Below are 6,055 nucleotides of genomic sequence, written 5' to 3' on the forward strand. Positions count from 1 at the left end.
ATCCCCACTTAAAAAGGAAATAAAATAAATAAAAATTAAATAATTTTTTTTTCTTCCCTCATTTAATTCTTCTCCTCTTTTCTCATTGGTGTAATTTTATCTCACATGATCAAACTTTATTATCCCATATTGATTGTTTGGAGAGTGATTTTTGAAGGAGTTTGAATACTAAAGCTTTTTTGCTTCTTGTCTTCTTCTCTCATGCATCCATGGTTTCCATCATGAGGTTTCATCCTTGCATTTGCATATTAGCTTAGATCCATATTTGTTTACATAGATTAGCATTGCATTGTTATTACATTTTCTTTCTTGCATTGTTTTGCATTGTTATCATATAGATTAATTTTCATCTCCATTTGCATGAATTTTGGATCCTTGAATCTCTTATTTCATGGTGTACTTGCATAGGCACAAAATAGGTCAAACTAAGGGCCTCCATCACAAACCCTTGCACTTCATGAATAGAGAGCTATGGACCATCATTTGAGACCTCATTTTTGAGAAATCTTGGATATAATGACTCATAGAAGTGTGCCCACATTTTAGGCATACAAGAATAGATCATCCTAGAATTAGGAGTATTGTAAGCAGGGTAGAGTAATGCTTCCATTAGGAACTCATGTCGAAGATCATGTTTGGGCATCTATAGTAAGGAGGCTAGAGTAGCCATAGCATCAACCACTTTGTTATCTGCTTGAGGAATTTTCCAAAAGTTGATGTGAGAAAAATATTTCTTCATGTCATCAACCATGTGTTTGTAAGGGATTAATTTCTCATCCTTTGTCTGATACACATCGTTAACCTGGTTGATTATAAGCTGAGAGTCCCCAAAGATATTTAACTAATCCACTCTCCATTTAGTTGCAATCTTCGTGCCATTAATCAAAGCCTCGTATCTGCAATGTTGTTTGTACAAGGGAAAAAAGTCTTGTATACTTTGGGCAATGAATATCTCTATGGCATTATGAAGAGTAACCTAGTAGTGGATCACTGTTGTGTGAAGGACCTATTGAAGAACATCACCCACATTTTGTGTGTGAGTGTTAGAATTGACTCATTAGGGAAATAAATGTTAGTAGGGACAAGACTCTACATAGGTGCATCTACTAGCTAATTTGCAATCACTTGTCCCTTGATAGCCTTTCATTTGACATACTGAATGTCAAACTCACCGAGTATCATGATCCACTTAGCCAATCTTCCTATGAGAGCTACGTTATTGAGCAAGTACTTTAGTGGATCCATTTTAGCCACTAGCCATGTAGTGTGAGCAAGCATGTAATGTATCAACTTTTGGGAAGCAAAGAAAACCACCAAGAAAGCTTTCTTAATGATGCTATAATTCATCTCATAAGAGATTAGTGTGTGACTGAAATAGTAAATAGCTCTTTCCTTGTTATTGTTTTCCTTTTGAGCTAACAAGATTCTCATAGATGTTTTAGTTTCTAAGATATACAAAATCAAAGGCTTCCCATAGATAGGAGGCATCAAGATTGGTGGATTAGAAAGATATTGTTTTATTAGTGTCAAGCTTTGCTTGCAATCCTAACTTCAATTAAATTTCACACCCTTATGTAGAGTCTTTGTAAAAGGTTGTGATCTATTCACCAATTGTGAGATGAACCTACAAATAGATTGGACTCTTCCTTGTAGACCTCTCATCTGGTTGATGTTATGGGGTGGAGGCATATCCATAATTTCTTGAACTTTCTCTAGATTCACCTCAATTCCTTTTGTAAACACAATGTATCCCAGTAGTTTCTTGGATGTGACACCAAATGCACATTTCTTAAGATTGAGCTTGAGACTGAACTTTTCCATACGCTCTAGGATAGGTCCCAAATCTTGTAGATGAGTATTGCATTTGTGCTCTTGACCAAGGTATCATCCATGTAGTCCTCCATGGTCTTATGCATCATATCATGGAAAATTGTAGTGACTACTCTCTGATAGGTAGCACTAGCATTTTTCAAGCCAAATGACATTATGTTCCAATAGAAGGTTCCCCATGCACATGTAAAAGTAGTATTTTCCTGATCTTCTAGTGCAATTTTGATATGATTATATCCAGAAAACTTGTCCATGAGTGAGTACATCTCATATCTTGCTATCATGTCCACTATTATATCAATGTTGGAAAGTGGAGAATCATCCTTAGGACATGCTAAGTTGAGATCATGAAAGTCTATATAAACTTTGATAGATTTATTGTGCTTGGAGACTAGAATAATGTTGGTTATCCATCTAGTATAATTGATAGCATAGATGAAACCATCTTTCAAAAGCTTCTCTAGTTCAGCTTTGACGAGCAATGCAACACGAGGATGCATTTTTTGAAGTTTTTGTTTAATTGTTTTAATGCTTGGTGCAATGGACAAATGATGCATAATGAGATCAAGATGTAGTCTTGGTATGTCAAAATATGTCCAAGAAAAATTTATCTTCTTCTCTCAAAAGAAGGTAATGAATTCCTCTTTTTCTTCTAGAGATAGTGACTGTGCCAAGTGTATCATATGAGGATGTTCTTCTATGCCTAGGTTGATTGGCTATGTCAACTCTATCAACATTGATGCTCTCTTGAAAGTGAATAGAAAGTGCATTAAATATCTCATCCGTAGGTGCCTCAAAGAGGTTTTCACCCTAGGATACATATTTTATTTTTACTTTTTAGGTTTTGATACTGCCATAATGTTATTTTTACCATTGGACCTTCTATTTTTTTTTCTTCTTAATTATATGACTAAGATATTTGATGTTAGCTTCAATCATGTTGATGCTTTATTCACTAGTGGAAGATGTTACTAGTTCGACAATGTTCAAGTAGCAGGCAAGAGCATAGTCAGTCTAGAATGTGGGGACTTCACTAGATGTATTAAGATTCTAGTCTATAAGCTTGGGATATGTGAGTGAAAGAGTAGTGGTGGGTTCAATTACGGTCATAGTATAGTCATTAAATTCTTGGACCAACAATTTGAGACCTAGAGTGGCTTCATCCACAAGTGTGTTTGAATGCCTTTGAGTACTAATGTCATCAACCAAAGACTCAAGGACACTAGTTGGATCAGACCTATTCGAACTAACCTCAGATGTTTGATCCACTTCGAGTTGGTTTTCATAGACATGAACTTGGTCAATGTCTTTATCTATAGTCGCTTCTAAAAGGGAGTCAAATTCATATTCCTTAGAATCAGTGCTACATGGTGAAAAGCTATAGAATTCCCCAACATGATAGGGATATAATCTCCTTCATCATTTGGATTTTTACATAGGTACTCAACATGTAATGCTTGACTAGACTCCCCCTATTCTGAATGAGTACAATGGGGATCAATATTATCCTTAAAAGAATCACTAGTACCATCCATAGTGCTGACACATGGCACATGTTAGATTTAGGATCTCTGTAAATGTAATAACATTGTTGTAATTCTATGTGTTTCAATTGTAGATTTCCAAGATCTATAAATATATCTTCAAGAGGCATGTCTTATGAAGAGACATGTCTCTATGGTTATATATATTAATTAATAATTAATTAAAATATTATTAATTATAACATATATATATATATATATATATATATATATATATATATATATATATATATATATATATATATATATATGAGTATGTCTAATTAATGATTTCCAATAACCATAGAAGGATTAACTCTAGGACAGTTCAATCCAATAGGAGCTACAACTTAACACTCCCTCTTAGCTTAGGAGGTTTGTTATAGAATACATTATCATGATAATCTTAGAATATCATATTAAAGACATCAATGTATATTTATCACACTAGATGTTATCCTTTGATAATATAAGTTTCAACAAGAAGTCTATATCATAGGTTTGATAATTTTATAGTAGACATGGCTTCACAAAATTTGTCAGTATAAATATGCCAACAATATCTAATTCTAATAATGATATGTATATCAATTATTTTATACCATAGCTATGACTTAGATACAATCAAAGTTATCTCAACACTCCCTCTTAAGAGATGTTTTAAGTAATATCTTTTCAATCTAAGTCTTCCATGACTTTCAACACAATTCAGGACAACAAATTAATGTAGTCTAGTCATGATAATAAACTTAGCTATTATGATATCCAACTTAGTTTGAGACAACACTTAAAGAATTTATTATGATATAATTCTATCATGTTTATATATCATACAAAGGGTTAGTAAGAGTAAGAATCACGACTCTTTATGATTAATGCCACATAGATCATGTCTATTCTTTACTCACTAACTAAAAGATTAGTTTATTTAACATCTCCTTAATTAGATCATCTTTTAACAAGATGGATCCATACAAATACATGAGGAGTTCTATTAAAAGCTAAACAAGAACAATTTTAAGGAGAGTGAACTACATTAATATTATAGTCAAAATAATAATCTGACTATAATATTAATGTAGAGCATTATATCCAAACTAATTTAATCATGTCTAAGCATATACTTCATTAGACATTAAAACTGACCAAAATTACATTCAACACTCCCTCTTTAGCAATAAGAGTTTGAAACATCTTCATACTACTAGGTATGAGTACCACTCAAATGTGGGTGATAGAGTATCCACTAGTAGTTTCAATATACAAAATTGCTAACATTCTTAATGCTCCCTCTTAATTGGGTAAGATTGATATATAACACATTATTTTGAGATATGATCTAAGAATGATATTCCTAAAATGAGATATTAAGAATATCAATATAAATCCATCAACACACACATGTATATATCAACATATTTAACATATGGATTTTAATTCAATTCACTATGAGGATAACTTCCTCATCACTCCCTCCTTAGCAAAGGGATTTTAAAGAATTATAACACAAGGTTATACACCACTTAAAATGTGGTTAATTATGGTGTCTAGAAGAATCTAGCCCAAAGAACCATTATAGATTTTTCATGGTGTCTAACAAAATCTGGCCTAAAGAACCATGATGGTTATCAATGTGTTTGAAAAAATCTAGCCCAAAGAATAAGGATAAGCCTAACTTCAAAACATAATAGATTTTCATGGTGTCTGAAAAAATCCAACCTAAAGAACCATGAAGGTTATCGTGTGTTTGGCAATATCTGGCTTGAAGAACAAGGATAATCCTGACTTCAAACATTTATGTTTGAAAAAATAGATCAACTATAAATAAAGTCATCACTTTATAATAGGATTAGAACACAAAAAAGGTTGTCACCTTTCACAAGAAAAGTTGTCACTTTTCACAAAGCAAGCTTACAAGCAAAGAATTTTATATTCATGAATATATAGTTTAATAAATGCATTTACAACAAAGTCATAACAATTTTACCTTTGAAGTACACAATTTCAACTTTGCAAGAGGCTTGGTAAAAAAATCAGCACTTTGCTCATTTATACTAATTTAACTCATCCTTGTGATAAGTGCACTAGTATCACAAGGTCACATGACATTAAATCATGGAGCATTTTCTAAAAGAGTAGATTTATCACTATACGTACATAACCATCAACCATATGATGTTAGTCAATAAGTGCATAAGAAAAAACAACATTAATCATGCCAAGTTTACCTCTAAAGTGATATGATCTACTCCCTCTGAAATAAATAAAAAATTGATAGAATCATGCTCTCTATTTTCTCCCTCTTAATCTGAAGCAATGTCAGATTTCCCCTTCATAATATTAATCATAAAATATGTTCAGTTCTAGAGCTTGCTCAATAATCTTGTTAGCAAATGTACCAACTTTCCTTTTCTACAAGAACATCTTTAGATATAAAAGAAAAAATCAATGCAATTTGACTCTTATAGTACATATAAGTTTATAATCAAGAAAGAGAGAGACTATAGTAAGTAGATTTTAGTAATACTCAAGAATAAGAATTACTTATCTTTCTATGACAATCCATAAATGTCAAATCATTAAATCTCCTCTCTAAAGATGGTTTCAAGTGGGAATTTGAATAATGTTTATTAAATTTACCCCCCATAATGTCAAATTCCAACTCTTATATCATCGAACAATTTTACATACTCAGTACCTAA

Source organism: Cupressus sempervirens, chromosome 8 (assembly GCF_028749045.1).
Source record: "Cupressus sempervirens isolate cs-2001-9-10 chromosome 8, ASM2874904v1, whole genome shotgun sequence".
Taxonomy (NCBI): domain Eukaryota; kingdom Viridiplantae; phylum Streptophyta; class Pinopsida; order Cupressales; family Cupressaceae; genus Cupressus; species Cupressus sempervirens.